Source organism: Oncorhynchus gorbuscha, unplaced genomic scaffold, assembly GCF_021184085.1.
Source record: "Oncorhynchus gorbuscha isolate QuinsamMale2020 ecotype Even-year unplaced genomic scaffold, OgorEven_v1.0 Un_scaffold_2137, whole genome shotgun sequence".
Taxonomy (NCBI): domain Eukaryota; kingdom Metazoa; phylum Chordata; class Actinopteri; order Salmoniformes; family Salmonidae; genus Oncorhynchus; species Oncorhynchus gorbuscha.
In genome coordinates, this window is record NW_025746723.1 from 80,395 (window position 1) to 91,694 (window position 11,300).

At 45.6% G+C, this 11,300-nt stretch overlaps 2 non-coding genes across 2 annotated transcripts; both read left to right on the forward strand.

Annotated features, from left to right (window-relative positions):
* The first annotated feature begins 3,004 nt into the window (after window positions 1-3,004).
* On the forward strand, window positions 3,005-3,076 carry trnae-cuc. Its single transcript has one exon. It is a non-coding gene; the product is annotated as a tRNA-Glu (tRNA).
* A 2,509-nt stretch (window positions 3,077-5,585) lies between these two features.
* trnae-cuc lies at window positions 5,586-5,657 on the forward strand. Its single transcript has one exon. It is a non-coding gene; the product is annotated as a tRNA-Glu (tRNA).
* The last annotated feature ends 5,643 nt before the right edge of the window (window positions 5,658-11,300 follow it).

Below are 11,300 nucleotides of genomic sequence, written 5' to 3' on the forward strand. Positions count from 1 at the left end.
TGTTACTATGAATTTAGTAGGTTGTCGCACATATGTACCACTTCAAATTGCAAACCGATTTGCCCTGCAGTGTCCTTCCCAGGTGTTCTAGTGGTGCACCAGACCCTCCTGCAGCAAAGCACCCCCACAACATGATGGTGTTCTTCGGCTTGAAAGCCTCCCCCTTTTCCCTCCAAACATAACAATGGTCATTATGGCCAAACAGTTCGATTGTTGTTTCATCAGACCAGAGGACATTTCTCCAATAACTAGGATCTTTGTCCCCAAACTGTAGTATGGCTTTTTTATGGCGGTTTTGGAGCAGTAGCTTCTTCCTTGCTGAGCGGCCTCTCGGGGTATGTCGATATAGGACTCGTTTGCCTGTGGATATAGACCATTTTGTACCTGTTTCCTCCAGCATCTTCACAAGGTCCTTTGCTGTTGTTCTGGGATGGATTTGCACTTTTCGACCCAAAGTTTTAATGACTCCAGCCTAAGTGGATGGAAACTTACGACTTCAACTATATGTACCATTTCAAACTGGGAAACGAATTGCACTGTAGTATCCTTCCCTGGTGGTCTAGTGGTTAGGATTCGATTCCCGGTCAGTGAACTGCTCTTTTGCTACATGTTTACGTGTGCAACCTGTCACAATGAATATAGAAGGTTATCGCACATATGTAGCAGCTCACACTGGGAAACAATTTGAAATGTTGTACCCTTCCCTGGTGGTCTAGTGCTTAGGATTCGGCGCTCTCACAGCCGCTGCCCGGGTTTGATTCCCGTTCAGGGAACTAATCTTTTGCTACATGTTTACTTGTGCAACCTGTCACAATGAATATAGAAGGTTATCGCACATATGTACCAGCTCACACTGGGAACCGATTTGCACTGTAGTACCCTTCCCTGGTGGTCTACTGGTTAGGATTCGGCGCTCTCACCGCCGCAGCCCGGGTTCGATTCCTGTTCAGGGAACTACGCATTTGCTACATGTTTACTTGTGCAACCTGTCACAATGAATATAGAAGGTTATCGCACATATGTACCAGCTCACACTGGGAACTGATTTGCACTGCAGTGTCCTTCCCAGGTGTTCTAGTGGTGCACCAGACCCTCCTGCAGCAAAGCACCCCCAAAACATGATGGTGTTCTTCGGCTTGAAAGCCTCCCCCTTTTCCCTCCAAACATAACAATGGTCATTATGGCCAAACAGTTCGATTTTTGTTTCATCAGACCAGAGGACATTTCTCCAAAAACTAGGATCTTTGTCCCCAAACTGTAGTATGGCTTTTTTTATGGCGGTTTTGGAGCAGTAGCTTTTTCCTTGCTGAGCGACCTCTCGGGGTATGTCGATATAGGACTCGTTTGCCTGTGGATATAGACCATTTTGTACCTTTTTCCTCCAGCATCTTCACAAGGTCCTTTGCTGTTGTTCTGGGATGGATTTGCACTTTTCGACCCAAAGTACGTTCATCTCTAGGAGAGAGAATGCGTCTCCTTCCTGAGCGGTATGACGCCTGCCTCATACCATGCTGTTTATACTTGCGTACCATTGTTTCTACAGATGAGCGAGGTACCTTCAGGCGTTTGGAAATTGCTCCCAAGGAGGAACCAGACTTGTGGAGGTCTACATTTTTTTCGATTTTTGTTTCATCAGACCAGAGGACATTTCTCCAAAAACTAGGATCTTTGTCCCCAAACTGTAGTATGGCTTTTTTATGGCGGTTTTGGAGCAGTAGCTTCTTCCTTGCTGAGCGGCCTCTCGGGGTATGTCGATATAGGACTCGTTTGCGTGTGGATATAGACCATTTTGTACCTGTTTCCTCCAGCATCTTCACAAGGTCCTTTGCTGTTGTTCTGGGATGGATTTGCACTTTTCGACCCAAAGTACGTTCATCTCTAGGAGAGAGAACGCGTCTCCTTCCTGAGCGGTATGACGCCTGCGTGGTCCCATGGTGTTTATACTTGCGTACTATTGTTTCTACAGATGAGCTAGGTACCTTCAGGCGTTTGGAAATTGCTCCCAAGGAGGAACCAGACTTGTGGAGGTCTACATTTTTTTCTGAGGTCTTGGCTGATTTCCTTTGCTTTTCCCATGGAGTCAAGCAAAGAGGCACTGAGTTTGAAGGTAGACCTTGAAATACATCTACAGTTACACCTCCAATTGACTCAAAGGATGTCAATAAGCCTATCAGAAGCTTCTAAAGCCATGACATCATTTTCAGGAATTTTACAAACTGTTTAAAGGCACAGCCAACTTTGTGTATGTAAACTTCTGGCCCACTGAATTTGTGATACAGTGAATTATAAGTGAAATAATCCCTCTGTAAACAATTGTTGGAAAAATTACTTGTGTCATGCACAAAGTAGATGTCCTAACCGACTGCCAAAACTATCGTTTGTTAGCAAGAAATGTGTGGAGGGGTTGACAAACAGGTTTTAATGACTCCAGCCTAAGTGGATGGAAACTTACGACTTCAACTATATGTACCATTTCAAACTGGGAAACGAATTGCACTGTAGTACCCTTCCCTGGTGGTCTAGTGGTTAGGATTCGGCGCTCTCACCGCTGCGGCCCAGGTTCGACTCCCGATTTCCACTGTAGTACCCTTTCCTGGTGGTTCGACTCCCAGTTCGACTCCCGATTTGCACTGTAGTACCCTTCCCTGGTGGTCTAGTGGTTAGGATTCGGCGCTCTCACCGCCGCGTCCCGGGTTTGATTCGTGGTCAGGGAACTACTCTTTTGCTACATGTTTACTTGTACAACCTGTCACAATGAATACAGAAGGTTATCGCACATATGTACCAGCTCACACTTGGAACCGATTTGCACTGTCGTACCCTTCCCTGGTGGTCTAGTGGTTAGGATTCGGCGCTCTCACCGCCGCGGCCTGGGTTCGATTCCCGGTCAGGGAACTACTCTATTGCTACATGTTTACTTGTACAACCTGTCACAATCAATATAGAAGGTTATCGCACATATGTACCAGCTCACACTTGGAACCGATTTACACTGTAGTACCCTTCCCTGGTGGTCTAGTGGTTAGGATTCGGCGCTCTCACCGCCGCGGCCCGGGTTCGATCCCCGGTCAGGGAACTACTCTTTGCTACATGTTTACTTGTGCAACCTGTCACAATGAATATAGAAGGTTATCGCACATATGTACCAGCTCACACTGGGAACCGATTTGCACTGTAGTACCCTTCCCTGGTGGTCTAGTGGTTAGGATTCGGTGCAAAAACTAGGTTATTGCAAAAACTAGGATCTTTGTCCCCAAACTGTAGTATGGCTTTTTTATGGCGGTTTTGGAGCAGTAGCTTCTTCCTTGCTGAGCGGCCTCTCAGGGTATGTCGATATAGGACTCGATTGCCTGTGGATATAGACCATTTAGTACCTGTTTCCTCCAGCATCTTCACAAGGTCCTTTGCTGTTGTTCTGGGATGGATTTTCACTTTTCGACCCAAAGTACGTTCATCTCTAGGAGAGAGAACGCGTCTCCTTCCTGAGCGGTATGACGCCTACGTGGTCCCATGGTGTTTATACTTGCGTACTATTGTTTCTACAGATGAGCGAGGTACCTTCAGGCGTTTGGAAATTGCTCCCAAGGAGGAACCAGACTTGTGGAGGTCTACATTTTTTCTGAGGTCTTGGCTGATTTCCTTTGCTTTTCCCATGGAGTCAAGCAAAGAGGCACTGAGTTTGAAGGTAGGCCTTGAAATACATCTACAGGTACACCTCCAATTGACTCAAAGGATGTCAATTAGCCTATCACAAGCTTCTAAAGCCAAGACATCATTTTCGGAATTTTACAAACTGTTTAAAGGCACAGCCAACTTTGTGTATGTAAACTTCTGGCCCACTGAATTTGTGATACAGTGAATTATAAGTGAAATAATCCCTCTGTAAACAATTGTTGGAAAAATGACTTGTGTCATGCACAAAGTAGATGTCCTAACCGACTGCCAAAACTATTGTTTGTTAGCAAGAAATGTGGGGAGGGGTTGACAAACAGGTTTTAATGACTCCAGCCTAAGTGGATGGAAACTTACGACTTCAACTATATGTACCATTTCAAACTGGGAAACGAATTGCACTGTAGTACCCTTCCCTGGTGGTCTAGTGGTTAGGATTCGATTTCCGGTCAGTGAACTGCTCTTTTGCTACATGTTTACGTGTGCAACCTGTCACAATGAATATAGAAGGTTATCGCACATATGTACCAGCTCACACTGGGAACCGATTTGAAATGTTGTACCCTTCCCTGGTGGTCTAGTTGTTAGAATTCGGCGCTGTCACTGCCGCGTCCTGGGTTCGATTCCCGTTCAGGGAACTAATCTTTTGCTACATGTTTACTTGTGTAACCTGTCACAATGAATATAGAAGGTTATCGCACATATGTACCAGCTCACACTGGGAACCGATTTGCACTGTAGTACCCTTCCCTGGTGGTCTAGTGGTTAGGATTCGGCGCTCTCACCACCGTGGCCCGGGTTTGATTCCTGTTCAGGGAACTACTCTTTTGCTACATGTTTACTTGTGCAACCTGTCACAATGAATATAGAAGGTTATCGCACATATGTACCAGCTCACACTGGGAACCGATTTGCACTGCAGTGTCCTTCCCAGGTGTTCTAGTGGTGCACCAGACCCTCCTGCAGCAAAGCACCCCCACAACATGATGGTGTTCTGAGCGGCCTCTCGGGGTATGTCGATATAGGACTCGTTTGCCTGTGGATATAGACCATTTTGTACCTGTTTCCTCCAGCATCTTCACAAGGTCCTTTGCTGTTGTTCTGGGATGGATTTGCACTTTTCGACCCAAAGTACATTCATCTACCGCTCCTTCCTGAGCGGTATGACGCCTGCGTGGTCCCATGGTGTTTATACTTGCGTACTATTGTTTCTACAGATGAGCGAGGTACCTTCAGGCGTTTGGAAATTGCTCCCAAGGAGGAACCAGACTTGTGGAGGTCTACAGTTTTTTTCTGAGGTCTTGGCTGATTTCCTTTGCTTTTCCCATGGAGTCAAGCAAAGAGGCACTGAGTTTGAAGGTAGGCCTTGAAATACATCTACAGGTACACCTCCAATTGACTCAAAGGATGTCAATAAGCCTATCAGAAGCTTCTAAAGCCATGACATCATTTTTGGGAATTTTACAAACTGTTTAAAGGCACAGCCAACTTTGTGTATGTAAACTTCTGGCCCACTGAATTTGTGATACAGTGAATTATAAGTGAAATAATCCCTCTGTAAACAATTGTTGGAAAAATTACTTGTGTCATGCACAAAGTAGATGTCCTAACCGACTGCCAAAACTATCGTTTGTTAGCAAGAAATGTGTGGAGGGGTTGACAAACAGGTTTTAATGACTCAAGCCTAAGTGGATGGAAACTTACGACTTCAACTATATGTACCATTTCAAACTGGGAAACGAATTTCACTGTAGTACCCTTCCCTGGTGGTCTAGTGGTTAGGATTCGATTCCCGGTCAGTGAACTGCTCTTTTGCTACATGTTTACGTGTGCAACCTGTCACAATGAATATAAAAGGTTATCGCACATATGTACCAGCTCACACTGGGAACCGATTTGCACTGTCGTACCCTTCCCTGGTGGTCTAGTGGTTAGGATTCGGCGCTCTCACCGCCGCGGCCCGGGTTCGATTCCCGGTCAGGGAACTACTCTTTTGCTACATCTTTACTTGTACAACCTGTCACAATGAATATAGAAGGTTATCGCACATATGTACCAGCCAGCTCACTGTATTATCCTTCCCTGGTGGTCTGGTTAGGATTCGGCGCCAACCTTGTGGTTCGACTCCCAGTTCGACTCCCGATTTGCACTGTAGTACCCTTCCCTGGTGGTCTAGTGGTTAGGATTCGGCGCTCTCACCGCCGCGGCCCGGGTTCGATTCCTGGACAGGGAACTACCCTTTTGCTACATGTTTACTTGTGGAACCTGTCACAATGAATATAGAAGGTTATCGCACGTATGTACCATTTCAAACTGGGAAACGAATTGCACTGTAGTACCCTTCCCTGGTGGTCTAGTGGTTAGGATTCGGCGCTCTCAGACCCTTTCCCCGGTCAGCAAAGCTACTCTTTTGCTACATGTTTACTTGTACAACCTGTCACAATGAATATAGAAGGTTATCACACATATGTACCAGCTCACACTGAGAACTGATTTGCACTGTATTATCCTTCCCTGATGGTCTAGTGGTTAGGATTCGGCGCAAAAACTAGGTTATTGCAAAAACTAGGATCTTTGTCCCCAAACTGTAGTATGGCTTTTTTATGGCGGTTTTGGAGCAGTAGCTTCTTCCTTGCTGAGCGGCCTCTCGGGGTATGTCGATATAGGACTCGATTGCCTGTGGATATAGACCATTTAGTACCTGTTTCCTCCAGCATCTTCACAAGGTCCTTTGCTGTTGTTCTGGGATGGATTTTCACTTTTCGACCCAAAGTACGTTCATCTCTAGGAGAGAGAACGCGTCTCCTTCCTGAGCGGTATGACGCCTGCGTGGTCCCATGGTGTTTATACTTGCGTACTATTGTTTCTACAGATGAGTGAGGTACCTTCAGGCGTTTGGAAATTGCTCCCAAGGAGGAACCAGACTTGTGGAGGTCTACATTTTTTTCTGAGGTCTTGGCTGATTTCCTTTGCTTTTCCCATGGAGTCAAGCAAAGAGGCACTGAGTTTGAAGGTAGACCTTGAAATACATCTACAGTTACACCTCCAATTGACTCAAAGGATGTCAATAAGCCTATCAGAAGCTTCTAAAGCCATGACATCATTTTCGGGAATTTTACAAACTGTTTAAAGGCACAGCCAACTTTGTGTATGTAAACTTCTGGCCCACTGAATTTGTGATACAGTGAATTATAAGTGAAATAATCCCTCTGTAAACAATTGTTGGAAAAATTACTTGTGTCATGCACAAAGTAGATGTCCTAACCGACTGCCAAAACTATCGTTTGTTAGCAAGAAATGTGTGGAGGGGTTGACAAACAGGTTTTAATGACTCAAGCCTAAGTGGATGGAAACTTACGACTTCAACTATATGTACCATTTCAAACTGGGAAACTAATTGCACTGTAGTACCCTTCCCTGGTGGTCTAGTGGTTAGGATTCGATTCCCGGTCAGTGAACTGCTCTTTTGCTACATGTTTACGTGTGCAACCTGTCACAATGAATATAGAAGGTTATCGCACATATGTACCAGCTCACACTGGGAACCGATTTGAAATGTTGTACCCTTCCCTGGTGGTCTAGTTGTTAGATTCGGCGCTGTCACCGCCGCTGCCCGGGTTCGATTCCCGTTCAGGGAACTAATCTTTTGCTACATGTTTACTTGTGTAACCTGTCACAATGAATATAGAAGGTTATCGCACATATGTACCAGCTCACACTGGGAACCGATTTGCACTGTAGTACCCTTCCCTGGTGGTCTAGTGGTTAGGAGTTCGGAGCTCTCACCACCGTGGCCCCGGTTCGATTCCCGTTCAGGGAACTACTCTTTTGCTACATGTTTACTTGTGCAACCTGTCACAATGAATATAGAAGGTTATCACACATATGTACCAGCTCACACTGGGAACCGATTTGCACTGCAGTGTCCTTCCCAGGTGTTCTAGTGGTGCACCAGACCCTCCTGCAGCAAAGCACCCCCACAACATGATGGTGTTCTGAGCGGCCTCTCGGGGTATGTCGATATAGGACTCGTTTGCCTGTGGATATAGACCATTTTGTACCTGTTTCCTCCAGCATCTTCACAAGGTCCTTTGCTGTTGTTCTGGGATGGATTTGCACTTTTCGACCCAAAGTACGTTCATCTCTAGGAGAGAGAACGCGTCTCCTTCCTGAGCGGTATGACGCCTGCGCCATACCATGGTGTTTATACTTGCGTACTATTGTTTCTACAGATGAGCGAGGTACCTTCAGGCGTTTGGAAATTGCTCCCAAGGAGGAACCAGACTTGTGGAGGTCTACATTTTTTTTCTGAGGTTTTGCCTGATTTCCTTTGCTTTTCCCATGGAGTCAAGCAAAGAGGCACTGAGTTTGAAGGTAGGCCTTGAAATACATCTACAGGTACTCCTCCAATTGACTCAAAGGATGTCAATTAGCCTATCAGAAGCTTCTAAAGCCATGACATCATTTTCGGGAATATTACAAACTGTTTAAAGGCACAGCCAACTCATTGTATGTAAACTTCTGGCCCACTGAATTTGTGATACAGTGAATTATAAGTGAAATAATCCCAATGTAAACAATTGTTGGAAAAATGACTTGTGTCATGCACAAAGTAGATGTCCTAACCGTCTGCCAAAACGATCGTTTGTTAGCAAGAAATGTGGGGAGGGGTTGACAAACAGGTTTTAATGACTCCAGCCTAAGTGGATGGAAACTTACGACTTCAACTATATGTACCATTTCAAACTGGGAAACGAATTGCACTGTAGTACCCTTCCCTGGTGGTCTAGTGGTTAGGATTCTCTCACCGCCGCGGCCCAGGTTCGATTCCCGGTCAGGGAACTACTCTTTTGCTACATCTTTACATCTTTACTTGTACAACCTGTCACAATGAATATAGAAGGTTATCGCACATATGTACCAGCTCACACTGAGAACCAATTTGCACTGTATTATCCTTCCCTGGTGGTCTAGTGGTTAGGATTCGGCGCTCTCACCGCCGCGGCCCGGGTTCGATTCCGGTCAGGGAAATAGTCTATGCTCCTTGTTTACTTGTGCAACCTGTCACTATGAATTTAGTAGGTTGTCGCACATATGTACCACTTCAAATTGCAAACCGATTTGCCCTGCAGTGTCCTTCCCAGGTGTTCTAGTGGTGCACCAGACCCTCCTGCAGCAAAGCACCCCACAACATGATGGTGTTCTTCGGCTTGAAAGCCTCCCCCTTTTCCCTCCAAACATAACAATGGTCATTATGGCCAAACAGTTCGATTTTTGTTTCATCAGACCAGAGGACATTTCTCCAATAACTAGGATCTTTGTCCCCAAACTGTAGTATGGCTTTTTTATGGCGGTTTTGGAGCAGTAGCTTCTTCCTTGCTGAGCGGCCTCTCGGGGTATGTCGATATAGGACTCGTTTGCCTGTGGATGTAGACCATTTTGTACCTGTTTCCTCCAGCATCTTCACAAGGTCCTTTGCTGTTGTTCTGGGATGGATTTGCACTTTTCGACCCAAAGTTTTAATGACTCCAGCCTAAGTGGATGGAAACTTACGACTTCAACTATATGTACCATTTCAAACTGGGAAACGAATTGCACTGTAGTACCCTTCCCTGGTGGTCTAGTGGTTAGGATTCGATTCCCGGTCAGTGAACTGCTCTTTTGCTACATGTTTACGTGTGCAACCTGTCACAATGAATATAAAAGGTTATCGCACATATGTACCAGCTCACACTGGGAACCGATTTGAAATGTTGTACCCTTCCCTGGTGGTCTAGTGCTTAGGATTCGGCGCTCTCACAGCCGCTGCCCGGGTTCGATTCCCGTTCAGGGAACTAATCTTTTGCTACATGTTTACTTGTGCAACCTGTCACAATGAATATAGAAGGTTATCGCACATATGTACCAGCTCACACTGGGAACCGATTTGCACTGTAGTACCCTTCCCTGGTGGTCTAGTGGTTAGGATTCGGCGCTCTCACCGCCGCGACCCGGGTTCGATTCCCGTTCAGGGAACTACGCTTTTGCTACATGTTTACTTGTGCAACCTGTCACAATGAATATAGAAGGTTATCGCACATATGTACCATCTCACACTGGGAACCGATTTGCACTGCAGTGTCCTTCCCAGGTGTTCTAGTGGTGCACCAGACCCTCCTGCAGCAAAGCACCCCCACAACATGATGGTGTTCTGAGCGGGCTCTCGAGGTATGTCGATATAGGACTCGTTTGCCTGTGGATATAGACCATTTTGTACCTGTTTCCTCCAGCATCTTCACAAGGTCCTTTGCTGTTGTTCTGGGATGGATTTGCACTTTTCGACCCAAAGTACGTTCATCTCTAGGAGAGAGAACGCGTCTCCTTCCTGAGCGGTATGACGCCTGCGCCATACCATGGTGTTTATACTTGCGTACTATTGTTTCTACAGATGAGCGAGGTACCTTCAGGCGTTTGGAAATTGCTCCCAAGGAGGAACCAGACTTGTGGAGGTCTACATTTTTTTTTCTGAGGTTTTGCCTGATTTCCTTTGCTTTTCCCATGGAGTCAAGCAAAGAGGCACTGAGTTTGAAGGTAGGCCTTGAAATACATCTACAGGTACTCCTCCAATTGACTCAAAGGATGTCAATTAGCCTATCAGAAGCTTCTAAAGCCATGACATCATTTTCGGGAATTTTACAAACTGTTTAAAGGCACAGCCAACTCATTGTATGTAAACTTCTGGCACACTGAATTTGTGATACAGTGAATTATAAGTGAAATAATCCCAATGTAAACAATTGTTGGAAAAATGACTTGTGTCATGCACAAAGTAGATGTCCTAACCGTCTGCCAAAACGATCGTTTGTTAGCAAGAAATGTGGGGAGGGGTTGACAAACAGGTTTTAATGACTCCAGCCTAAGTGGATGGAAACTTACGACTTCAACTATATGTACCATTTCAAACTGGGAAACGAATTGCACTGTAGTACCCTTCCCTGGTGGTCTAGTGTTTAGGATTCGGCGCTCTCACCGCCGCGGCCCGGTTTCGATTCCCGGTCAGGGAACTACTCTATTGCTACATGTTTACTTGTACAACCTGTCACAATGAATATAGTAGGTTGTCGCACATATGTACCACTTCAAATTGCTAACCGATTTGCTCTGCAGTGTCATTCCCAGGTGTTCTAGTGGTGCACCAAACCCTCCTGCAGCAAAGCACCCCCACAACATGATGGTGTTATTCTGCTTGAAAGCCTCCCCCTTTTCCCTCCAAACATAACAATGGTCATTATGGCCAAACAGTTGGATTTTTGTTTCATCAGACCAGAGGACATTTCTCCAAAAACTAGGATCTTTGTCCCCAAACTGTAGTATGGCTTTTTTATGGCGGTTTTGGAGCAGTAGCTTCTTCCTTGCTGAGCGGCCTCTCTGGGTATGTCGATATAGGACTCGTTCGCCTGTGGATATAGACCATTTTGTACCTGTTTCCTCCAGCATCTTCACAAGGTCCTTTGCTGTTGTTCTGGGATGGATTTGCACTTTTCGACCCAAAGTTTTAATGACTCCAGCCTAAGTGGATGGAAACTTACGACTTCAACTATATGTACCATTTCAAACTGGGAAACGAATTGCTGTAGTATCCTTCCCTG